Source organism: Equus quagga, chromosome 16 (genome assembly GCF_021613505.1).
Source record: "Equus quagga isolate Etosha38 chromosome 16, UCLA_HA_Equagga_1.0, whole genome shotgun sequence".
Taxonomy (NCBI): domain Eukaryota; kingdom Metazoa; phylum Chordata; class Mammalia; order Perissodactyla; family Equidae; genus Equus; species Equus quagga.
This window is the reverse complement of record NC_060282.1, coordinates 16,218,084-16,245,266: the sequence shown is the minus strand read 5'-3', so window position 1 is coordinate 16,245,266 and position 27,183 is coordinate 16,218,084. Positions and strand designations below refer to the sequence as shown.

At 40.4% G+C, this 27,183-nt stretch overlaps 1 protein-coding gene and 1 pseudogene across 1 annotated transcript in view; both read left to right on the top strand.

Annotated features, from left to right (window-relative positions):
- The window catches only part of NSMCE2 (NSE2 (MMS21) homolog, SMC5-SMC6 complex SUMO ligase), a 225,959-nt gene that overhangs the window by 180,405 nt on the left and 18,371 nt on the right, over window positions 1–27,183 (top strand). The gene's annotated exons all lie outside the window — the stretch shown is intronic.
- Window positions 211–1,320, top strand: LOC124228085 (nucleophosmin-like; annotated as a pseudogene).

Below are 27,183 nucleotides of genomic sequence, written 5' to 3'. Positions count from 1 at the left end.
TTCTCGCGCTCCGCTGCAGGCGGCCCAGTGTTTCACCAGTTCCAATCCTGGGCGCGGATATGGCACCGCTCATTGAGCCACGCTGAGGCGGCGTCCCACATGCCACAACTAGAAGGACCCACAACTAAGAATATACAACTATGTACCGGGGAGCTTTGGGGAGAAAAAGGAAAAAAGTAAAATCTTTAAAAAAGAAAAAGGAAAAAACACATACTGGCTGGACTAATGACAGCATGGACATTGTAGAAGAAAAGACCAATAAACTGGATGACATAGCAATAAAAACTATTCAAAATGAAACAAAGAAGACTTAAAAAACAACTTTCCACAGTGTGATTCACAGTGGTCGTTTTTCTCCATCCACCTTCTCTCCACCTAAGTGCGTGCCACCACCCCATGGAAGACATGGACATGAGCCCCATGAGGCCCCAGAACTATCTTTTGAGTTGTGAACTAAATGCTGACAAAGATTATCACTCTAAGGTGGAAAATGCTGAAAATGAACACTAGTTATCTTTAAGAATGGTCAGTTTAGGGGCTGATGCAAAGGATGAATTGCACATTGTTGAAGCAGAGGCAATGACTCATGAAGGCAGTCCAATTAAAGTAATACTGGCAACTTTGAAAATGTCTGTACAGCCAACAGTTTCCCTTGGGGGCTTTGAAATAACACCACCTGTGATCTTACAATTGAAGTGTGGTTCAGGGCCTGTGCAAATTAGTGGATGGCACTTAGTAGCTGTGGAAGAAGATGCAGAATCAGGTGATGAAGAGGAGAAGGATGTGAAACTCTTTAGTATATCTGGAATGCCTTCTGCCCCTGGAAGTGGTAGCAAGGTTTGACAGAAAAAAGTAAAAACTTGCCCATGATGAAGATGATGATGATGATTTTGATGAGGCGGAAGCTGAAGAAAAACTTGCAGCAAAGAAATCTATATGAGATACTCCAGCCAAAAATGCACAAAAATAAAACCAGAATGGGAAAGACTCCAAATTATCAACACCAAAATCAAAAGGTCAAGAATCCTTCAAAAAACAGGGAAAACTCTTAAAACACCAAAAGGACTTAGTTCTGTAGAAGACATTAGAGCCAAAGTGCAAGCAAGTATAGAAAAATGCGGTTCTCTTCCCAAAGTGGAAGCCAAGTTCATCAATTATGTGAAGAATTGCTTCTGGATGACTGACCAGGAGGCTATTCAAGATCTCTGGCAGTGGAGGAATTCTCTTTAAGAAAATAGTTTAGGGGCCAGCCTGGTGGTGCCGCAGTTAAGTTCACACGTTCCACTTTGGTGACCTGGGGTTCGCCAGTTCGGATCCCAGGTGTGGAGATGGCACCGCTTGTCAAGCCCTGCTGTGGCAGGTGTCCCGCATATGAAGTAGAGGAAGATGGGCATGGATGTTAGCTCAGGGCCAGTCTTCCTCAGCAAAAAGAGGAGGATTGGCAGCAGATGTTAGCTCAGGGCTAATCTTCCTCCAAAAAAAAAAATGAAAGAAAATAGTTTAAACAATTTGTGAAAATTTTCCATCCTATTTCGTTTCTGTAACAGTTGATATCTGGCTATCCTTTTTATAATTCAGAGTGGGGACTTTCCCTACCACATCTGATAAATATCCTCCAGGTTCCATTGGCAAGATGTGTTGTCCAAAATGCTTGTTTAGTTTTTAAAGATGGAACTCCATCCTTTGCTTGGTTTTTAGTATGTATGGAATGTTATAATAGGACATAGTAGTAGTGGTAGTCAGACAAATGGAAGTGGTGGGGAGACAAAAATATGCATGTGAAATAAATTCAGTATTTTAATAAAGTAAAAACAAAATATAAAAAGGGCACCAGTGAACTGTGGGACAATTTCAAGGAATCCAATATGTGTTTCACTGAAGTTCCCAAAGGAGAGAAGAGAGAGGGAAAAACTGAAAAACTATTTAGAGAAATAATGGCTGAAAATATTCCAAATTGGATGAAAACTGTGAACCCATAGATCCAAATTCAGTAAATCCCAAGCACAAGAAACATGAAGAAAACAACATCGAGGCATACTGTAATCAAATTGCTTAAAACAAGTGATAAAGGGGAAATCCTTAAAAGCAATCAGAGAGGAAAAAGACATGTTACATACGAAATAAATATAAAGATGACAGCACATTTTTCACAAACAGTAATTGCAAGCTAGAAACCAGTAGAGCAAAATCTTTAAAGTACTGCAAGGGAAGAAAACTCTCAATCTAGAATTCTATACCCAGAAAAAATATCTTTGAAAAAAAATGAGATAAATATTTTTTCAGATGTACAAAATATGAAAGAATTCATCACCAGCAAACCTGCATTAGAAGAAATGTTAAAGGAATTCTTTAAGAAGAAAGAAAATGATACCGAATGTAAAGCTGGATCTACACAAAGAAATAAAGAGCACTGTAAATGATAACTATATAGGTATATTTGAAGATTTTTTCCTTTTATTTTAATCTCTTTAGATGATTATTGACTTTTTAAAGCAGAAATAATAATGTTTATATCATATGTTGAAGTAAAATATACGACAATAGCACAGAGGCCAGGAGGGGAGAAATGGAAGTAGACTGTTTTAAGTCTCATATAACATACATGAAGTAGTATAAGATCACTTGAAGGTAGACTGTGATAAGTCAAAGATAAGTACTGTAATCTAAATTAACCACTAAAATACTACAGCAAGGAATTATAACTAATAAGTCTACAAGGAAGATTAAATGGAATCATAAGAAATACTCAGTGCAAAAGTTACCAGGTCGAGGCTGGCCCTGTGGCTGAGTGGTTAAATTCACATGTTCCGCTTCAGCGTCCCTGGGTTTTGCTGGTTTGGATCCTGGGCACGGACATGGCATGACTCATCAGGCCACGCTGAGGCGGCGTCCCACATGCCACAACTAGAAGGATCCACAACTAAAATATACAACTATGTCCTGGGGGGCTTCTTTGGGGAGGAGAAGGAAAAAAATGATTGGCAACAGATGTTAGCTCAGGGCCAATCTTTAAAAAAAAAAAGTTATCAAGCAAGAGAGAAGAAGGAATAAAGAACAGATGGGACAAATGAAAAAAAGTAGCACGATGGTAAATTTGAACTTAACCATATCAGTACGCATTAAATGTAAATGGCTTAAGGATAGCAGTTAAAAGACAGATTATCAGACTGAATATAAAAGCAAGCTCCTGCTGTATGCTACCTACAAGAAACTCACTTTAGATAGAAAGACACAAATAGAATAAAAGTAAAAGAATGGAAGCACATGCTGACACTAGTCAGAAGAAAGCTGAAGCAACTATGTTAATCAGGCAAAGCAGATTTCAGAGAAAAGAATATTACTAGGGATAAAGAGGGTCATTTTATAATGGTAAAGGGCTTAGTTTATCAAGAGGACTTACACTGATGCACCTGATAACAAAGCTTCAAAATTCATGAAATAAAAACTGATAGAACTGCAAGGAAAAATAGACAAATCGACACTTAGAGATTTCAACAATTGATAAGCAAGTATTCAGAAAATCAGTAAGGATATAGAAAACTTGAATAAAATCATCACCAGACTTCATCTTGACATTTACAGAACTTTTCACCTAACAACAGCAGAATATGCATTCTTTTCAAGTCCGTATGCAGCATTTACGAAAAGAAACTATTCTGGACAATAAAACATATCTCAACAAATTTAAAGTCATCTCGATTACGTTCTCAATAAAATTCAAGTCATATCAAGTACGTTCTCTGACCTGAGTGGAATTAAATTAGAAGTCAATAACAGAAATATGTCTGGAAAATTTCCAAATATTTGAAAACTGAATACTTCTAAATAACCTGTGGTCAAAGAGAAATTAAAAAGTATTTTGAACTAAATGAAAATGAAAACACGACGTGAAAATGTATGGAGTGCGGCTACAGCAATACTTAGGGGGAAATTTATAGCATCAAACACTTGCCCATATTAGAAAAGAAGGAAGATCTCAAGTAAATCACCTCAGCTTCCAGGCTAAAATCTGGGAAAAGAAGAGCAAATGAAATCCAAAGTAATCAGATAAAAGAAAAAATAAAGATAAGAGTGGAACATAGTCAAACAGAAATCAGAAAATCAGTAGAAAAACCCAGTGAAACCAAAAGCAGTTTGTTTGAGAAGATCAATTGATAAACCTCTAACCAAACCAAGGAGGAGAAAACCAGAAAGATTATACTAATTACCAGTATCTGGAATGAGTGAAGTTACATCAGCACAGGTGCTACACGTATTAAAAGGGTAATAAGTTAATGTTATGAACAACTTTATGCCAATTAACCCAATAATAGACAAATTCCTTTAAAGCCTCAAACTACCAAAGCTCACTCATGAAGAATTAGATATCCTAAATAGTGCTCTATCTAGTAAAAAACATTGAATTGTAGTTAGAAAACAGTTCCACAAAGAAAACTCCAGGCCCAGATGGGTTCATGATGAATTCTACCAAATATTTCAGGAAGAAATAATACCAATTCTACACAAACTCCTGCAGAAAATTGAAGAGGAAAAGAATACTACCTGATGCATTCCTTGAGGCCAGCTTTACCCTGCTACTAAAACCAGACACAGTTATTATAAGAAAGAAAACTACAGACCAATATCCCTCAGAAACATAGATGTAAAAATTCTGAACAAATTTTCAGCAAATGGAATCCAAATATGTATTTAAAAGACAGTACATCATGACCAAGTGGGGTTTATTTCAGGAATGCAAGTTTAGTTTAACATTCAGAATTTGATCAGTGTAATTCACCATATTAACAAACCAAAAAAAGAAAGATCATAATGATCATCTCAATAGATGCAAAAAAAGCATTTGGCAAAATCCATTATTGATTCTTGATACAAACTCTCAGCAAACTAAGAATAGAAGGGAACTCCTTAAAGCTAATAATGGGTGTCTATGAAAAAACAACAGCTAACATCATCCTTCATGGTGAAAAACTGAAAGCTTGTCCTCTAAGGAAACAAGCAAGGGTATCTGCTCTTACCACTTCTATTCAGCATTGTACTGGAGATTCTAACAAGTGCAATAAGGCAAGCAAAAACATTATAAGCATGCAGATTGGAAAGAAATAGTAAAACGGTCTTTATGTGAAGATGACATGATCATCTGTGCAGAAAATCCAATGGAATCTCCAAAAAAGCTACTTGAACTAATAAGTGAGTTTATCAAATTTGCAGAATACAAGATCAATAAAATCAATTATATTTCTATGTACTAGCAACAATCAGAAATTGAAAACATTTTGAATGCTACTTATAGTATCATTAAAAAAACATGAAATATCTATGAATATGTCTGACAAGATATGCAATAACTGCGCACTGAACACTACCAAATATTGCTGAGAGAACTCAAAGAAGACCTAGATAAATGGAGAGATACACCATGTTAATGAGTTGGAAGACTCAGTGTACTTAAGGTGTCATTTCTCACCACATTGCTCTGATGATTCAAGCAACCTCAGTCAGAATCCCAAGAGCTCGTGTGTGTGTGTTTGTGTGTGTGTGTGAATTGACAAGCTTATTCTGAAATTCATATGGAAATACAAAGGACCTAGAGCAGGCAAAATAACTGAAAAATGAGAAAGTGAGAGAACGTACTCTACCTGACTTCAAGACTTATAAAGCTATAGTAATCAAGACAGTGTGGTAAGATAGACAGACACAGTCAAAGAGATTAGTGGAACAGAATAGGATCCAGAAATAGACCCATACGTAGGCAGCCAATTTTCCACAAAGGTGCAAAGACAGCTCTGTGGTTTTCCACAAACATGCAAAAACAATTCAATGGAGAAATGAGAGTCTTTTCAACAAATGCTCCTGTGGGAATTGGATATCCATATATTTAAAAAATAAACTTCGATCCATATCTCACTCCATATATAAAAATTAACTAAATGGGTCATACATCTAAATGTAAAACCTAGAAGCATAGAAGTCCTAGAAGAAAATATAGGAGAAACTGTGATCTTAGTTTAGGCAAAGCTTTCTTAGATACAACGCAAAAGAACAATACATCAAAAAATGTATGTTAGACTTCATCAAAATTAAGAACTTCTGCCCTTTGAACCATATTCTTAGCAGAATGAGAAGACGAATGACAGACTGGGAAATGTTATTTGTAAGTCACAAATGTAATAAAGGACTTAAAAACAATGCAAAAAGAACTCTCAAAACTCAATAATAAGAAAATAATCCAATAAAGCAATTCAACTCTTTCTTTAAAGGTTAAACATCTACCTACCATATGATCCAGCCATCCCATTCCTGGCATGGGAAGCGTATGTCCATACAAAGACTTCCACTACACAGATGTTCATAGCAGCTTTATTTATAATTGTTGAAAACTGGAAACAATCCAAATGTCCACCAACTGATGAATGGATAAACATTCTGTGGGTATATCCGTAGGATGTAATAACACTCAGCAAAAAAGCAGGAACAAAGTATTGATACATGCAGCGAGGAGCCAGACCAAAAAGCAGCAGATACTATGATTCTATTTATATGCATTTTTTTACCATGCAGGTTAACCTAAAGTGGCAGAAAACAGATCAGTTGTTGCCTGTGTGTGGGGAGGGGGAGCAGAAAGGTGTGGAGGGGAGGGATTACCCAGGGCACAAGCAGACTTTTGGGATGATGCATATGTTCACTGACTTGATTGTGGTGATGGTCTCACAGATGCATACACGTCAAATTTATCAAATTATACACTTTAAATGTTAGTTCATTGGCTGTCAATTATAGCTCAGTAAAAGAGGGGGTCAGGAAACTACTTAAATGTTCATTATTAGAGGGTTAATTAAATGAATTCTAGATACCTGTAAAAATATCTATAAAATAGAATATTAAGCAGCTTTGTTTAAAAATGAAGTCAACCTGTTTGTGCCAATATGAAATGATCCCCCAAATATATTATTACATGTAAAAAGCAAGGTGCAAAACAAGACATATTAACCTATGATCTCTTTTTGAGTGAAAGATAGGCGTTATATGTGTGTGTGTATCTATGTATGTGTCTGTTTATATATTTTGTGTGTGTATACAAATACATACATTGTGTGTGTGTGTGTGTGTGTGTGTAAGGGATTTCTTGAAGCATACACATAAACCTAACAGTTATTTCTGAAGATTGGGACTGTGGATTTGTGGACAAGAGACAGAGGCTTTTACTTCTCATTTTATTCACTTCTGTTGAATTTTTTAACTGTTTGCATGCAGTTATTCTTTTATAAATTTAAAAAGAAAACTCTGGTTAAAAAAGATATGGAGAGAGGCTGGCCTGGTGGTGCAGCAGTTAAGTTCACACATTACTCTTTGGCGGCACTGGGTGCACTGATTCAGATCCCGGGTGTGGACCTACACACTATTTTTCAAGCCATGGTGTGGCAGGCGTCCCACATATAAAGTAGAGGAAGATGGGCATGGATGTTAGCTCAGGGCCAGTCTTCCTCAGCAAAAAGAGGAGGATTGGTGGCAGATGTTAACTCAGGGCTAATCTTCGTCAAAAAAAGAAAAAAAGAGAGAAGGAAAGAGAAAACCAAAAATTGGCAATTATCAACTGAAATATAATTGCCAATTGAGTATTACTACCAATTGAAAGATATAATTGAAATATAATCCAGTTTGTTGTGTCCTTTTGAATCATTATAGAATGTCACCTTTATAGAAGACTTTAAAGATTATTCTGGGTTAAGAAATTGATTTTCTGGCTTTGTCTTCAATAAGTAAATATTTCATGCCTCATTTCTTGATCAGATTGGAGAGTGTATAATATTTCAAAAGATCTTTTAAATTGTGCTTAAAAATAAACTTTTTAGTAATATATGAGAGCTACAGCCATATTACAAGAGAGCGGATACAGAACTAAGAAGGTTAGAAGTATTTTTCATATAAACATTGGGCACAGAATGTAAGGAAATAAAAGGTGTTGAAAGTAAGATTTCTTTAGCAATGTTATAGATTGAATGTTCGACCTGAAGGACCCCATTTCTTTAAGATGGTATAAGTAACCACAAAATATACGTATATAATTGTTGAGGGATTTAAAGGCAAAACCATATTAGGTAACTAATTATCATAGGTATTATCATGAATGGGTTTACAAAGATTCTCCATGTCTCTGAAAAGGTCTGAATGGATTAACGAATAGGACATCTAGGAACTCTCTTTGAATCTTTTGAGATTAGTATGTATTAAAGAGCTCCTCCTCAATCCAAGATTGCCGTATTTGAGAGCTATCATAATTATGGGTGAGGTTTTCTAGCACAAGGAAATACATTTTTTAAAAGTGTTTGCTTTAGTGACACTAACTTTTGAGGAAATAGCATTAGTCGTTTTTTCAGTTTGGACAATCACTTTTAAGAGGCAGACATCACCCAAAGACTCTTCATAGACCCTTTTCTACAGATTCTTTTGATCATTTTTTTTTGGTTATCACATTGAAACTGTCAGAATCATGTCTGCAAGTGGCATGTTCTAAACCCAATTCTAGGAACCTTCAAGATGCGTCTGTCCTTAGAAGAGATTCCTAAATCATTTATAAGATCACGCATTAGTGCAAGGTGAGCTGGAGCTATGTATAATAACTGTATTCCCCACTGAAGGATCAATTCCCATGCCGTCACATCAACTTCTAGTGAAGAGAGAGTAAAATAAATGTCTGTAAAAGCCCATGAAGAGCTATGAATGTGTAAATGACTGCCTTAGCACCTTGAGGGCCAGGACTGAGTTTTGTGCCCAGCACAAGGAGTGTCTTGACACATGTTTTCATTGGAGGAAATCTGGACGCTGAGTCCTGCTGGTTTGGGAACTTGATTAGTTGCCAAGCCAGAGGTGGGTGATGAGTAGTTCTCTCGTGAGAGCCCAACTCAGGGATTTTCAAAGCGTGGTCTTGAGGATCCTCCATATGATTCAGAGGCTGCTGCACAAAATCTCAACCTTTACTGTTTGGTTTCTGGCATGAATCAGTGATAGGGTATCCATCATCATGTTTCATCAGAAGCAGTGTCAGACTTTCCATTAACTCCAGGCAGCTGGGTTTCCATTTTCTGATGTTTTCTTTCTTTCTTTCTTTTAGTGGCAGGGGAGTTATAATCTTAAAATGTTATAATTAGAAACAACATTTCAGGTCATCTAGTCCCAATCCTCTCAAAGATGAGGAAATGTCTGGTTACTGCTTCAGTGGGACCCTTCAGACCTCCTGACCCCAGCTCAGTGCCTTCTCTACATCTCACCCGTCCCCTCAAACAGCCTGCAGCCCAAAGAAATGTGAGGAGCATTGTCCATACTCACCCAAGACTGAGCTGTGAGTTTAGATCCAGAGAAAACCACCCTTGAATCCTGTTGCAGCAGCATCAAGGTAGGCCTCATCCCTCAGTGACGCCCCCACCTGGGAAACCAAGTGTGAAGTAGAGCGAGACCAGCCTGACCGCAGTCCACAGAAGGGCATCCTTTCTTAATAGATTAAGACAGTAATGAGGGTGTTCTTGGAAGTGTTTAAAATCAGATGCAGTCTTGCTCTTGCTGCCCAGGTTCCTTCAGTCTGGGGGCCCGCAGCAGCTCGCCATGCAGGAGCTCTCAGCTGTGAGCAGGGCTGGCTGCATCAGCTTGGCTCTTCCTTCAAAGCTGCCACAAAACCTTTGAATTGCCATTGTTTCTCGATATCCTGTTTCCTTTCTATTTAGTTAACAGGAACATTTCCTTTTGAACAAATATAGTGCTTTGTTTACAGTCGGGGTTAGGTGTTTATGTTGATTTCTATTGGAATCGACATCTGCCTTTGCTTATAGAGAGCCTCATTGCCAGATGATCTTATTCTCAAGCAACACACATGTTCCGATGCCCCTGGACAAACCTGGGAGTCTGGAGGCCCTTTTTATCTTGTGGCCCCATTGCGTATAGAGTGGAAATGAGTGTGGCCTCTGGGACCAAACTTAGTAGCTGTGTGATGTTGAGCAAATTTACTTCTCTGTGCCTCAGTTTTCTTATCTGTAAAACAGGTATAATATTTGTGACCTGCCTCATAGGGTTGTAGTGAGACACTGTGAATTGGGTTAACTCACACAGAATTCACTGAGCACAGAGCCTGGAACATATTGAGCGCTCAGTAAAATGGTTGGTGGTAGTGGTAGGTGGTAGTAGATGGTAGGTGTAGATGGTGGTGATAGTAGTAGTAAGAATGGTTGTTACTGCCATTTCTCTCCAGGCCCCTTCAAAAGAACCACCACCACCACCTAGAACCACTGAGCTTTAGGCCAGTGAGGGTGAGAATCAGAGGCAAAAATGGGTAAGCTGAAAGGGGAGGGATGAAGAGGTAGGAAAGGGAGGAAATGGGTACCTTCAAGTATGCGGAGCGTGTGGCTTTCAGACGGATGGAAATGAAGCTGCTCTCTTGCTAGGGGAACACAGAATTAGCTTTTTGGCCCACTGTGAAGAAGACTGGAAATCTCTATGGCCCTCCCATCTCAAACCTCAGGGAGGAAAGCTCGCCTCAGAGAAACACAGATCTACTCTAAGGTTTGAGGACGTCATGGACCGGCTGATAAGCTTGCACCTGGAGGACTCTAGATTTAATTCCACATCTAATGACAGTCATTTCTTAAGCCTTGAATGTATACGAGATGCTAAAGAAAGTGGGATTTGGAGCTAGCCCTTTAGAGTTTCCCATCGCAAAAAGGAGGGGCAGTTGACATGGGCAACCTGTGGGTCTCGGATCCACATGAGTCGGGGTTATCCTGACACTGGCTCTAAAGAGCCTGAGGCCTGAGCACTCGAGGTCTGTAAAGCTCAGGGTGTGGATTAGATGGCCACAGGCTCCTTTCAGTTTTAATGGAGTCCTGAGTCTACTAAAAGAGAAACCCCAACGTGTTCCCATTATGCATTAGGTTTTTCTGTTTGCGCATACACTCTCTGAAAGAGGTGGTAAAATGTCATATATTAAGGAAGAAAGGTTTCCCATAATTTCGAACAAGTCATTAACCTCCTGTGACTGTTCCCTCACGTGTGAAATGGTTATCGGTACCCAGGGCCCTCCCTCATGGGGTGCCTGTGAACATAAGATAACAAACAGATTGTAAAATGCTGTGTAAATGTCAAATGCTGTGCAATGGGACAGTGTAGCCTCAAATAGGGTAGGAAAACTCAGCCTGTGAAAGATGAAAACCATAAATTTTCTTCTTCCTGAAATTTAAAAAAATTTGATTTTCTTCTTTACTTTTTAACAGGAAACAGCTGAGTTCTTTGTATACGCTTTCCTACTAATGCTTTATAATAGCACAGTTTGGGGGTCTACCTTCAAAATCAGACCATGTTGTAAGAAGGGACTTCACTGTTTGGGAACCCAAATCCCCTTGCAAGTGATTTAAGACAAGCTTACTATATTTCAAATTCCAAGCAGCAGTCAAGTTGCAGTGGATAGGATAGTCCACTATTTGCAATCACAAACGTGTTTGCAGGGGTAAAATTCAGTAATTTGAGAGAGCAATGGAGGAAGTCTGGTCTCCAGGGTGCTTATAAACTTCAGTCAGCTTTGGTCTTGGCAAAGACAAATAGTAGTCCCATATTTCATTTACTTGGCACCTTTCTCTAAAGAGATCAAAGCTGCTTTGTGGACTCAGTGCTCACATCATCTTTGCCATGTTGGTACCTCCTGTCATCCTCACCGCTGATATGGGACCACAGACAGGAAGACTGGCTTTTCAAGGGTACATACACAAGCACACCAATACCAAAAATGGGAGTTGGATTCAAATTTTCTAAATTATATGTATTATCCGTTTCCCCTTTGTCCAAATTCCCCTAAGTAAAGCAAATTTGAGAATTCTGTAAAGGACATATTTTTGTCCCCAATTCATAGATTCTTAGAAATTTAACAGATTTGCTGAGCCTTCCTAGTCAATGTTACGTGTTCTAGAAATTTTAACCTTAGGTGCATTAGATATTAAGGTCATGTTTGTAGTATTGCATGGTTTATGGAGTCAAATATACCTGGGTTTGGCTAGTCCTGTGAACTTCAGTTTTCAGTAAAATGTGAATAAAAGTACTTGTGTTAGAGTGGTGTCAATGAAATGGAGCAGTGTCTGTGAAATGCTTTAGCGAGGAGCCTGGCACGCGTGGGAGACCTTCGCTAGATAAGAGTGCTCCTTTTACAAAGTGAACAGATTCGAAGGTTAGTTCTTCCCTTGTTAATAAGACTTTCACTGAATCTTTAAGCTTTAGGCAAGCAAATCCAGATGTATCACAGGCTTTCTTTTTAGAAGCAGCTTTGCGTGTTGCTACAGCAAGCCTGCTGCCTTTCCCTTTTCCTCTTCAGCTTGTGTGTTCGTTACAAGAAGCCTGCTCAAGGAGAAGCTCTGCACTTTAGCTTGGATTTCTGTCAAAACAAGCTTACCTCTTTATTTGACCCTGTGAGTCTTATGAACCAACCTTCGATTTCAAAATTCTTTGGGTTCTCATGCATGTGGTAAGCTACCATGCAATATGCTTGGAAATCGTCCAGTGTGAGTTCTCCTCAAGAGAAAACGAGAAGGCTAAGATAATCTAATGGGTTTTGGAACTTGGAAGAGACAAAGTTGTCTGAATGGAACCCTAAACTGTGAATCCAGTGTCATAGGCATTTATCACTGCCAGTGACCTTTGTTCCATATGGGAACACATACAGAAAATAAAGTGTCCTGCGCCCTACTCCAGACCTACAGAATGAGAATCTCCAAGAGTGGACCTGGGAATCTAGATTTGTTTCTAATATTGTTTTCCTTCTGGTTCTGATACCTTGCCAGGCTTAGGAAACACCGCTCAAGGCCGTTTTCCAGATGAGGAAAAAAGGGCCCGAGAAGTGCCTCCTCCAAGGTCACACATGTGGTTAATGGCAGAGGCCTGCCTGGAACTCAGATCCCCCTCCTGGTCCATCCAGGGTTTTTTTCCACTACTCCCCCAGGCCTCTGGGTTCACTGTTGACTCAGGAGAAGCGGCTGAAGCTGTCTGTGTCTGTACTTTCTCATCTGTGTGATAGAGATAAAAACTCCTGACCCTACAGGGCCATTGTGAGGTTAAATTAGTTAAAGGGTGTTCAGTTCACTTCGTTCTTTACTCAGAGTCTGTTCTTTAGACAACTGAAAGGGTGCTAAATTAAGCCATTTTGCAGAGAGGTCTGAGTCATCCAGTGGCGGCTGTCTGTGCCTCACTGGAGGTGCTTTGCTGGTTGTCATCTCAGTGCACGCGTGAAGCACTGTCTGTAGCACAGCGCTCCAGGCCGTGCTGAGTGAGTTACCCAGATAAGGGGCTCTGCCCTTGAGAAGGGGTGCTGAGGCTGGGGGCCCCAGAGGTTATTCACACAGCCACAGAACAACACTGACAGGCAGAGAAGACGGGGATCCCAGTGTATTGGATTCAGAGAATCTAATCTGCCAGCCTGGAAGGAGCTTGGAGACATCCAGTCTGCCTCCCTGGCTTGCAGGAGTGAAGTGCTTCAGCCCAGGTCACATAGCAAGTTGGAAGCAAGTGGCCTGATCCGACCAGGGTTCTTCCCACCGCCCCGTGCTCAAACGGAATTGTTTCTCAGGGGTTGGAAAGTAACAATGTCCGTTATATTTAATCAGGAAAGGCTTTATTGGGAGTTGACACCTCAAGGACATCTTGAGATGAGGCCTTGAGAACTTGGGATATGGCATAGGGGTGGTGGGCAGAGAATGTTTGAGAAGGATTGGGCTAAAAAGGGTTCTGAAATACTTTGAGGCAACCTAGGAAGAAGGTGAGAAGCAGTGGGTGAGGTTCCTGGGCATGTTTTATACCAGAGGGAAGTTACAGGAGGACCCTGGCACTCCACATCACTGCCAGTGAAAGGACTGTGGTGGCGTGATTGGGTGATGGGAAGCAGTTGTGGAGGGTTAAGAAACATCTTTGCCCCATTTCTTGACAGCTCTCATGTGCCAAGCCTCGTGTTTAGCGTTTTACCTAAAATGTTTTTATCGTCAGACAGGTGTTGTTTCCCCATTTGCAGGTGAGAAAACCCACCCAGGAAGATTGGGTAACTTGCTCAAAAACACTGAGGTCCTGAGGGAGACAGTATTTAAGCCTGTGTCCTCTCCTTCCATGAGGCCTTTCTGAGAATATTGGGAGGAAAGGTGTAGATAGCCAGCCAGGAGATAATTAAAATTTTCCATTTTTGTCTATAAACAAAGAAAGGAGCAAAATGGGGGAATATTGCACAGGATTGGTGGGGTGGGGGGGAACCAACATAACCTCTTACAGTAGCCTGAATTATGCTCCAGAAAGGACAAATGGAAAATGACTAGAGATTATTTGGCAGATCATTGACGTGGTGACGTGACCCAGTGAGAATGAAAAGAGGAAGGATCACAGAAGAAAGATAAGCATATATCGTATGTAGTAAGAGTTACTGATGATTTAGTGTGTTTAAGATTCAGAACCAGGCATTGCTTGACCAAAGGGAAAAGTTCAAAGTGGTTAGGTAGGTTGATGTGTCATCTAAACAGATAATATAGTGGTATTGGGTAAGATAGATCCTCAGAAAACATCATTTATGGTCCTGTGTGCATATGGCACTGTACTGAGACGTTATAATAAGGAAATGAATAGACAGGACCAGGAAAATGACAAACCAGGAGAGGCAATATGTTATCACACAGCACCTTGTAATGGGGAAAAGAATAGGGAAAGTTAAGCCTAGCAGGACCCCAGTGTCAGTAGGAATGGATCATTGAAAGGGTTTTGAAGAAGACAGGAAAGACAGAATGGAAGGAGAAAACAAAAGCAGACACATCCAGTGTCCTGGAATCCAAGGGAAGGGAAAGAAAGAAAACCTTTTGAGTGCTTTATTATGTGCTGAGTACATTAAGTAATCAGTTACTCAAATTAAGTTAGGTACTCAGTTAAATACTTAATCCTCACAACAGTCCTGCCAGGTAACTTATCCCATTTTACACATGAGAAAACTGAGGGTCTGAGAGGTGGTGACTTGCCTGAGATCAGACAGCTAGGGGAGGCAGGATTCACCTGGATCTGACTCTGAACCCCGTGCTCCTTCCACACGGCCACACTGCCTCAGTCAGAAGTTGAGATGGGGCAAGAGGGATGCTGATTATGTGCAGAGTTGGAAGCTATGAAAAGATGATGAGGAACAGAACAGATTCTGAGAAGCAATGAGGATGCTGGTGGTCTTGTTGAGTGCAACTGTTGCAGAGTAGAAATGAGAGCAGTTGACCACAAGGAAATTCACATGGCCACGTTCACAGTTTGATTTGCTCTGTGTGGCATTTCACTGACTGGAACGTGGAGGATTAAATATTAGCTGCCTCTAACTAGCTCTTTTGGGGAATGTGAATTCCTTGTTTGAAAATTCTTTGTAAGCCACATTTTAGCCTACAAAGGAATAGGTTGGGCTTCCAGGTTGGTGCATCTTCAAATAATAGTTACAAGAAAAATACTGGCTCCAGTGGGTGGTTTTCACATTTTCAAACTGATTTTCCTGTTGGCAACATAGTCATTCATACCAGCAAGACATCTGGAAGATACGGGAATCCTCTCTCCCAGCTAATACATGATTTGGCCATCTATGTTCAATAATGTCTCAGGTCTGATCTTCTTGCCCTTTTCAACAATTGATGGGCTACTTAATGCCTGTGAGATTATGGGTTTGTGTGAATTGGAACTAGTTGGTAGAAGTCTTTGAAAAAATAATTATAATTTGGAAAAATCGGGTTAGTCTATATGAGGTTTTTGTTGACTTGAAGTATGAAAAGAATGGGCAAATGTTTTGCTTTAAAAGGAGGTAGGTGTTGGGTCCAGCCCCGCTGCCCGGTGGTTAAAATTCTGCTGGCTCCCCTTTGACTGTCCAGGTTCGCAGGTTCCAATCCCTGGTGCAGACCTACTCCATTCACCAGCTGCACTATGGGGGTGTCCCACATACAAAAAAATAGAGGAGGATGGGCACAGATGTTAGCTTAGGGCAAATCTTCCTCAGCAAAAAAAAAAAAAAAAAAGGGTAGGTGTCTATGGCACAGTAGGAAGTCTGTTTCATCCACTGGGAAAATGTATTCCAGCCACTGATTTAATTTCTGTTATTGTTGCTTACTTGCAACCCTATTCCCCCTACAAGTATATGACAGGTCTGAACATAATTCTTCTTTGTAGTCCATTAACTCTTGTAAAATAATGCTGTGATTATAAGGCTTCCTGAATACAATTTTCAAAATGTTCGTAGTAACCATATTGCACCTACCTGCTATACTTGGGTAACCATCTCTATTGCTCAATTTATGCTTAATATTGGTCATAGTGAAACATGTTTTCATCACTTGAAATCCAAATTTTATTTGCTAGGTTACTAAGAGCCGTTTATTTCTGTAACATAAATTAGGATGTTGCGCAAGTTTGGTTTGCAAATAGGTTGACTTGAAGGCAACGAGTTTGCCTTGAAATCAGTATGAGGAGTGATTTGAGTTGACTGCGTAAATATTCATGAAAACCTATGTTTGTTTTTAAGGTAGTCTGATTCCTCTCACAGTAAAATCTCGATAATGATTGTAAGGATAAAGGATTTAAAACTGGAATGGGTTTTTGAGACTATAGAGTCTACCCTCCTTCCTATTCTCATCCCTTTTTTCTTAGGTTGGAGAAGGTACAAGGTCAAGAAGGAAAGCGTAAGTGGCTCCACCTCCCAGGTCACCTAGCTGACAGGTGGCAGAGCTGAGAACTTCATCATTACGGTGCATTTTCCACCAAAGGACTAGTTTCTTCTAATTGTCAAACAGTTAACTTGAAGGCACCGTGTTTTTTGACCCTAGATGTTAGTTGGAAAAAAATTGCCTTTTATATAAAAGCTCTTGAAAATATTTCTCATACGTCAGATCAACAGAAGACAAAAGGTTCTTCCTACCAGATTTGCCAAAGTCCCCTTTGCTCGAATTTTCTTCTCACTTCTCCTTTGGAAACTGTGTCCTTTTTGCACTTAGGAGCAACGAATCTTTTTTTTTTTTTTTTTTTATGTTTTATTTTTTTCCTTTTTCTCCCCAAAGCCCCCCGGTACATAGTTGTGTATTCTTAGTTGTGGGTCCTTCTAGTTGTGGCATGTGGGACTCTGCCTCAGCATGGTTTGATGAGCAGTGCCATGTCCGCGCCCAGGATTGGAACTGACGAAACACTGGGCCGCCTGCAGCAGAGCACGAGAACTTAACCACTCGGCCACGGGGCCAGCACCAGGAGTAACGAATCTTATTTGTTCTGACAGCAGTGTGCAGGCATCTATTGCGTTAAAAAAACCAATAGTCCTTTTCTGAATTTCATTAGCCACGGAGCTAATGTTTCATTGGAACCTCAGGAGCAATACAGAGAAGAAAAGAAAAATCAAGTTAGCAATTATATAGTTAATGTTGTATGAGACGAAAGCCTGCGTTATAAAACCCTGAGTGTTTTAAACTTTACTTTTGAATCTGCCTTCAGGCTCTCTATCCTTTCAAACTACAGTGCCTGTCAGTAGTAGGATTCAAAATGAAATTTACTACAGGAGAAATAAATACGGTACGTATGATGAAATGGGATGTTTATGGAAAAGGTTTTTTGATAAGGACTGAATCAGGCCATCACAGTGCTTAAGACATCTTAGGATCTGAAATCAGACCAAAGGTTTTTAATAAAAGGAGTCTCTGAAAACTTATTTATACCTCTAGCCCTGAATTTACAATTGACATGAAGGGCAAGGATGAGCAGACAAGCTGGGGAGAGCACACAGTACCTCATCACAAGATATGACTTACCCTGAGAAATCTTGTCAAAACTATTATGTGTTTATAATTCACATATGGAGAGCATACATTTTAACAAGTGCCCTGACACCTTGCTGCTGTGGAAGGGCCACTGATTAGCAGTGTCTGGTGTCATCCAGGTCTGCCTTGTGTCCCGTCCACTGCCAGCTTCCTCTCCCCCAGCGTTCCTGAGCCAAACACTTGGATGTCTCTTGCCTGTGGCCCTCGCAGGAGCTCCCTTCCCTGCTTGGAATGGCCTTTCTTCTCTGGAGCCCACTGCTGAAGCTCACAGAACTTATCCCACTGTCTTGTAATGGCACTTTCTGTCCCAACACTAGCCAGTGAGTCCTTTAGGTCAGGGATTCTGCCCTGCCTTACCGATCTTGGTGTCCACGGGGCCCACCAAGCATGATAGACCCTCAGTTAATGGTGGTGGGTGGACGAGGAAGCAGGCAGACAAGCTCCTTGTGGCTTACATTTTAGGAGGCATTTAAGTAATAGTAATACTGGGAAAATATCAAGTCATATCAGAAAACCTCATTTTCACATGCTGCTAATGCTTAATTTGTTGTAACATATGTCATTGGCTATTTGTACGTGCTGTCCAAGTTGCTGCTCTTAAACCCCTCTGCTGAGAGCAATGGAGTGGTAAGCGTACTTTCCTTCACGTTTTTGCCTTTGCTCATCTTACCTTCTTTTCCTCCCAGCATCACTGTCCCTCCTGCAGTCATTCTTAGAAGCCCCCCGTGAGCTCCCATGGCCTAAGCTCGTCTCTCCCTGGTGCTCAGCATGACAGGCTATAGTCATGGGTTTGCTTGTCTATTTCAGCCTCTGGGCTTTGCATCCTCTTTGCCGAGGAAATAGTGGTGATCAGCAGACATTTACTAAATGAAAGTTGCTTGACTCATACCTTGGGCTCCTAAATGAGGAAGAGAAAACATATTTTCTTTAAATTTTATTCCTGATCCTAGGAAACCATAAGCCTCCAACACTGTAGTCTTTTAATACAACATGAAGTTTAAGAATATTTAGGGCTACAAGTTCCAATTATCCAACAGCTGTGAGAATGCTACTAGACTGTCAGTGTGAAACTAGGTTAAAATTTGAAGCTAATGCTCTTTACTGTTTACTGACAATGATTAATTAAATTTAATTGCCATCTTTGTCTTAATTCTGAAAAATAAAGTAACTGACTTAGTTCTAGAAAACAAGTCCTATTTTTAGGATTCCTTTTTAGTTGGCTCACATCTATAAATCTGTTGTAAACTGAAGCACGTTTGACTGTATTTCATTCTTTTTACTTGTTCTCACTTTGCTGGTTTTGATCTTAGATATTGAATCATAATTCTGGAATGAAATAGTCATAGGCTCTTTTATCATTAGCTACTTTACAGTTTAATTTAGAATAGAGAACAGAATGATAAAATTAGATACAAGAGGCCTCTGTGTGTCATCGAGTAACCTAGTCTACTTTTGGTAACAAAAATAAAATCCTCTTTAAATAATTTCTGCCTCATTTTGAACCAACTCTGTGAAGATGAATGGGCTTCAGTCTGTGTAAAGATTATGAGAAACTCATCTCTCCCTCACAATGGGTCCAACAACATTTTTCCTGGTGATTAAAATTTTCCTTTCCTTAATTTCACTCCATTGGTCCTAATTATGTTCCCCTATAATTAGTGTGCTAATACCTCCCCGACATAATTTCTCTACCTCCTTGATGTTCACGCGTCGTGTGTTTTTAGCCTGCCTCCTTTATTCACTCTTGAATTCCCTGCTTCCTTTTCCCTCACTGGGCCTGTGGTTGGGGGCCTTAAAGTAAGACAGAGGCGTCTCCAATCGCCTGACCAGTTGCCTCACCATGCTTTTCTTTTGTCTTAAGAGAATTTTTAGCTAAGGAAGAGAATTATAGTCAGAGAAATTGGAGAGCTGTAGGACAGCCTTGTCCTTCTGCAGTGCTAGGGGATGTCTGCTAATTATTTGGTGCCATCTTGCTACTTACCAAGTGGTCTAGATTCGGATCCATGCTCCAGGCTGGAGATCGTGGCCGGGTCCCAACAACGTCATCCTCATTATAAGCTCAGAAAGGTGGTTATGTGAGACTTTTTTATTTTCCTATAGAGTTTGTAAAGCAAGTTCTGAGAGCCTTGTTCCTTCTCTCTTTTTCTCCTTCCTTACTTGGTCCCTCCTTACCAGTCTGTTCTTTCGCTGACATCAGTGCCGCCTTCTGGCGCTCATGCCTGTCTGTAGACTGTACACCAGAGAGCTAGGACTTGGGCCCCCATAGGCTTTGAAAATGCAAAACAGGATCAGCAGCCACCCTGCTTTGCCCTCTCAGAAACTGTCTCTAGGGTTCTCCTTACTCAGGACATTTTTGTTACCACCTTGATATATTTATTAGGTTTTTTCCTCTAATGAAGGCAAAACACTTTATCTCATCTTCACTGGATGCTAGTGAAATAGACGGGAAGAAGAGTGATAGCTTGCAGGAAGTTTAACACCTACCTTCCTGTTTGTGGTCGAGCCCAGTGGTGCCTACGTCTAGGCTCACCCGCCCTCCTGAAGTCCGTTCCTTGCAGAACTCTTCCCTGGGTCCCTTTTCTGCAGAAGAGCTAGGGAGTGAACAGGACAATTTTTAAGCCACCAAAGACCCCTTAAGATTAGATTCCATGTACTGACACCAAGCCCCTGCCAGGCACCATGTACTAGGGAGATAGGGATGAACAACAGTGATCCCTGTCCTTGAGTGTTTACAGATTAGTGGAGGAGACGGTGGCATTAACAGATAATTACTGACGATGAGTTCAGTGCCTGGGATGGGTGTTTGGGGGACCCCTGAGTGGGAAGATCTCCCAGAGGAAGGCAGTGGCCTTGGTAGAATACTTTCCTGGGCTGCTCCTCAGTTCTCTGCCTTTCTTTGTGGCCCAGTCTAGGCTTGTAGACATCATAGCCACTGTCAGTCCCACTTCTGCCTCCCTATCGTGTTCCCTCTTAATTGTCACCTGCCCTGGAATCTGTGAGCTTTCAATGAGAAAGAAAATCTGTCCTCTTGACACCTTTGAGTGTGGATAAGGAAAAGAGTAAATGTTCCATGCTAAGCATATTGTCTAGTGCTGTGAATGCCATGAAGGAGGAAGTTTTAAAAGTGTGATTTCTTCATGTTTACAAAATGAACAAATGACTCAGATCTATTGTACACATTCACAAGAGCTATGTCCTAAGCTGATCCTGATTTTGAAGTCATGTGTCTTCCTTCGCATGTGGGGAAGGTTTTGAAGAGGGTGGAAAGTAGAGGAGGAAGGGGTCGGGGAGAGGAAGGAAGGCTTAGAGACAAGGGCTTGGTTCAGGGTGTGTAATCGGTGATGCCTTTCCTTGGGCTCTGTGGTACTGAAGATTTCCCACATCCCTTAGCTCCTTCCTTCCTTTCTTCTTTCATTCTCGCTCCCTCTCCTTCCCTCCCTCCCTCCTTCCTCCTCTTCCTCTTCCTCCTCTTTTTCTCCCTTTCTCTCTCCCTCACCCTCTCTCATTTTACTTCTTCCTTCCAGTTGGCAGGGGCTTTTTTGGTATGTTTTCTGTTAGGCTAACTTCAGACAAGACCCTGAAAACTGGAAGCAGATGTCAAGGCTGACCAGAGCCTCCATGGATTCATTACTCTCGGAGGTTCGGGGAGCCCTGCCCGGCCTGGCTCTGAGCACTCTGCAGGCTGCGGAGCTCAGCTACACTTTGGGTGGCTTCGCTGACATTGTTGCTGACAGGATTGTTAAGCCTCACTAGATTTGAACCCTCAGGCTCTGACCTTTTTTAATTCCTTCCATATTAAACACACTTTGGGGATTGTTCTTTTTCTTTCTTTCTTTTTTTAACGTGACTATGTTGTGCCACTATAAAGAAGAATTTCTAAATGGATCAAAAATAAGTCTTGATACTCTTTATCAAATGCACATAAAAAAGGAAAAATAAGCATATTTAGTCAATACCAAGATCCTGTGACATTTTGTAATTACCGTGCTGAGTAAATCCTATGGAGTAAGATATTTGATGACAACTCGGGGTCTGTGGGAGGGAATGTGCGTTGGTCATGACAAGCTCAGGACAGCAGTGAGCGCTGACAAATGTCGTGACCAGCTCTACCACTGTCTGCCCTCACTTAGTAATACAAGTACTTCCCTCTTCGCTGCGCTTTACCCCAAAATGGACGTTTTCAGGGGCTCTGTACCTTTTATGCTCTGAGGATTAAAATTTATCATTTACTTTGAGAAGTTTTACAAAACAAAATGTGATAATAAGGCTAGCTTTATTCTGTTATTAAAGTCTTGCATTCTACAGGTATTTCATTATTATTTTATCTAGGGCTCCAAAATTAGGGGAGATGGAAGAGAAAATATTATATAAATTAAATTGTGGCGTATTACTTTGTAAGGGAGCAGATAAGTTTCAAATATTCCAGCTGTCGTTCAGATAACACATCTGACAATCTCAGGGATTGAAGTGGTGTCACAGCCCGTGTCTTATTGAGAATTGAAACGTTGCAGTTTTAAAGTTGAGCAATTATAAATTGTAAAGTTCCTTTTTTTAATATTGTGATCTCTGGACTTGATTTCATAATTTGTTTCAGTTTGACAAACTGAATGAACAAATCCGTCCATTCCCATTGCCATCAGTCCTCTTACCTCATAAATATTACTTGGTCTCATGAACAGTACTAGATATAAAAAGCGCAAGCTAAATAATTATTCTTCAGAAATCTTGGAAATGTTCCTTGATTCCCCTACCACTGGTTCACTGGACGATAGTTATATGGACACGATGGACTGCAATATTTCATCATATTTTCTTTCAGTCCTTTTTCAATATGCCATTTATTAAGATTAATTAATCATACTACATATACAGTTTTAATTTCATTTTTTTTACCTCATGTTACAGCATAAGCATTTTCTGAGGTTAAGGATTATTTTCAGTATCTTTCAGATTTTTGGAGTGGTAAAGCTACCGTTCACTTAGGTTCTCAGACTGTCAGATATATAAATTTCCCCAGCGTTTGTCTGTTATGAAAACTGCTGTGCTTGAATGTTACTGCGTATACACTCTGCCCTCCCTGGGTAAACTCAACAAACTTAAAATAACTTACACATTTTTGATAACTGATTATCATTCTACTCTCCTGTGGACATAGCTGGTTTGGGGCAAGGGAATAGAATCAGAAATGATATGAAGACATAATGTGGAATCATTTATTTCTTGGAATATGACCTCTGTCATTTTGCTTTTTGGTGATTTGCTGTTGCACCGAAGTGAAACAGAGAATGCAGTGATATGACCAAGGCAATGTAATATGGCTCCCTTTCTGGAAAATTAGTAGTTCGATCAAGGACAGGTTGTCTTCATCTAAAATATTGGCATTCAAAACAGTGTTCTTCACTGTTTCATCTTATTATCACAGTCAATTTATACATAACAATATTCAGAGCATCCTCTTATTTCAGCAACCATTCATTCAATGAATATTTATTAAGTTCCTGTACTTTGCCTGGCTCACTGAGAATCTGAAGATAAATAAGACATTTCCTTCCCTTAAGGAATTCACAGTCTGGTAGGGAAGATAGAGAAGTAAACAAATGATTACAGCATGTACAAAAGATACTCTGGAGGCTGGAGGACGAATCACCTCTGCTTGGGGACTTCAGAGGGGATATAGTTGGGTTGAGTCTTGAGGGATCATCAGAGATTGCTAAGTGAAGGGCTAGCAGAGGTGCAGTACAGCATGGCAGTGTGGTGAGCTATAATTCGTTTGGGATGGAGATGGGAGATGGGATGAAGTGGGTAGCATAAGAGATGAAGATGCTCTGGGCCAACTAGTGAAAAGTCCTGTTGTCATGCTTAGGAGCCATGCTTTTAGAAAGATGACTAGCTATAGTAGGAAGAGTAGACTGGGGAGAGACTAAGGCAGAGAGATGAGTAAAGAACTTTCTGCAATATCCTAAATAGGAAATGTTGGGGACTGGAATTTGGACAGCAGCAGTGAGAATGAAGAGGAGGAGACAGAGTCAAGATGGTTTAAAGACAGAGTTTGGACGGGGTATAGGAACAAGTTGCATATACTGTCTTGGGTATGTGTATGGGTGGTATTTACAGCCCTCTAAAATAAGAAATGTAAGATGAGCCCAAATGGGATTTCTCATCTTCTGGTCTTTGTATGCTTCATACTCTACTGTGGATCTAAATAATGGAGAGTCATAGACCTTCTCAGTGCTGGCTAATCAGAGTTTTGCTTTCATGCAGTTTTCTAGCTGATTGCCCACAACAAAGAAATAGAATGTGTTCATTAGATTTCCTGCTTTTGCTTGGTGACCTACCGATGGCCATTAAACCTTCTCTTATAAGAAGTGTTAAATGCAAGTACTGAGTTAGGGGATATTTTCAATAATTATTGGCTTGAAATGGATATTGTATGTTGTAACATGACCAGATCTCAACTGATTGGTTTTTGTCCCACCAGTAGAATGCACTATGCACTGAGTTTTGATTATTTTAAAACCCTCATGTTTTGACATATGACATTTTGGTAGTATTTAAATAAGTAGAGGCAAATTAACACATGATGTCAGCCAAGGACAGAAGACTTGTCTAAAATGACAGTAGATAAATTAACAAGGGCATGATAATGTGAAAGGGTACATCTTAATAAAATGTCAGCTCATTTGGAGCAAATAATCTGAAACTCTTCGTTCAGTTTACTTTCAAGATCTTCAGAGGAATGTGTCGAGAGAGCCTGGAAGTGAAAGCGGACAGCAAATTGAAGATGTTGAGCGTGCTGTGTCAGCTAGCTACACAGGGGCTAATTTAGGCCTCGCTCTGCCCTGGGGCATGGAAGGCCTCATCCCATTTAGAACCCTGGGTCGGCTATCTTGTGGTTTCTCTCTAGGTGCTTCCATAACACATGATTTTTATTTAATTGAGCATAATATTGCAGGTGCCCGCTCTATGCTCTGTGGGAATTCTGAGTAAGAATATTAATAATCATAACAATTTTTATTGATCACTTGCTATTTGCTAGGCACCCTTCTAAGAACCTCTCATCCATTAACTCATTTAATTCTCATACAGCTCTATGAAGCAGATACTATTATTAGCTCCATTTTACAGCGAGAAAATTGAGGCAAAGAAAGGTAAAGTAACTCGCCCAAGAGCACCCCACTAATAAAGTGATGGAACCAGGATTTAAACCCAGGCAGGCTGTTTCCAGAGCCCGTGTTCCTAAATACTATAATCCTCACTGCCTGAATGTCCTCCCTTATCAGCCTCCCTAGAGAGCCCGGCTTAGTCTTCCCTTTCCTAAGAGGTTCGCCTTGATTCCTCCCCCATCTTCAGAGATCCTCTAGGTTACTTTTGTTTTGTACAAAACCCATGTATTATTTCACTCATTGCACAGAATGTATTTGTGTCTGTCTCTCCTACCATACCCGATCTTAGTCCTCTTCGTATCCATACCTGGCATTTTTGTAGTGTTTGGCACAGGGCAGGTGTTCCACAAATGCAACTTGAGTTGAGTTGGCTTGACCTGAACACAGAGTGCTTTGTCCTCAAGGAGCTTTCAGTCTGCCTGGTACAGAAGTTCCATCCACATGAAACAATTGAATAATGAGGAAGTTTAAGCCAAAAGAGTATGGTATAGCCAGCAGGTGTTATGGAATTTCAAAGAAAGGAGGTTGGCTGTAGGGGTTGGGTTAGGTTGGACTGGATTGGATTGAGTTGCATTGGGTTGGATTGTGTTGGACCGCACAGAGATAGCTTCTCTGAATACATAGAATCTGAGATGAAGCTAGATTATAGCTAAGAGAGGAGGGAAGAACATTGATGAGAATGTTGCGCTATGAATGAAATGCTCACCTTTAAGGGGGCGACAGACTTGTATCAGAAAATGTGGGTTAGAGGATCCTCCTCATTGACACGGATCAGATTTCAGTTCCTTGGAAAGGCCGACCCTCTTCTCTCCTGGGAGCTTCTTTCCGCAGTATCTTGTATGAGCATAACCCTCACAATACTGCTTTGCATTGTGTGTCTGCCGTATGTGACTGAGCTCCCTGAGATCCAGGGCTGTTTTCGCCAATGCCAAGCATAGTGCCTGGCAGATAGTCGTGGTAAAAATAATAATAGCTGTAACAATTTACAATTCTATAAGTATGTTCTGTTGATGATAGTAAAAAAACATACATATACATGATAAGTAACATTTATTGGATCCTTATTATGTTCTAGCCATTGTTTCGATTGCACTGTATTAATTCATTCCATCTTGGCTGAGTAATTTTGTTGAAAATATGTTTGTTGAATTTTGCCATCCTATGAAGGTTATAAAATATACGAAATCTTTAATTCTGTAGTCTCTATCTACATGCGATCTGCATCTTAATTCTGCAAAAGGTGTTCACACACAGAAGAGTGTTAGCCCATGCCAGAGAATATTGAAAACTAGGATTCACTTCCCTCATTGGCAACTTGGCCCGGCCAAACAGCTAGCATTCAAGATAGGCCACTAGTCCCAGGAAGAAACTGAGATACAAAGCTGGACACCCAACAAACGGTACCATAGAGCAGACCTCCAAGCAACACACACACACAAACTCTGGGCTCTTAATTCCAAGCCAAAGGGACTGAGCCTACTGACATACCTCTTTTTCCACTTAAAGTGTGAGATATGTCTAAGTTCACAGGTAGGATGATTGGAAGCTTCAGCTGTGGGTTACTGGGTAGGAAAAACAAGTCCGGTGTGGGCACAGACGCATATGCACACACACTATAACTGTGGAGTTTCAAACTTGGAATCAGCGATCTTTTGCACATTAGGGAGGCCCTAAAATCATGTGCCCCAGCTCAGCCTCTCCAAATATGCTGTCCTGGAATAGGTAAAGTAAAATAATCTAGGCAGTCCAGTGAGCATTGCAAGCAGGCAACAAGTATTTGTAAAGTATTTTCCTCATAAGCCGCTTACTTTCAAGAGAAAAGTGCTTTTAGAAAAATGTTCAGCCTTAATTGAAAAAGCACATAGCAATCAACTTTTATTCCCAACTGGCATGAAACTTTCTAACGGGTAGCCAAATTTGGGTTGCCCAAAGACAGACAAGTGACTAATACCAGGGCTGTGTGTGGCCAGACCCAAATGTGTTTTCTGACCACAAGACCATGTCTGGATTCTTCTTTGTAATTACCGCACGGCCGACTGTAATTGGAAAACTTATATTTACTTCCTGCCTTTGACATGTAATTCAGGGTCGAAGGCTGTACCCCAAGTTAGAGTGAAGTCCTCTCTGTTATTTGCCTAAAACTCATAAAATCATCATTATGTGAGGGTGTGTGTGTTTGTGTTGCCACATCTGTCAAATATGTTAAG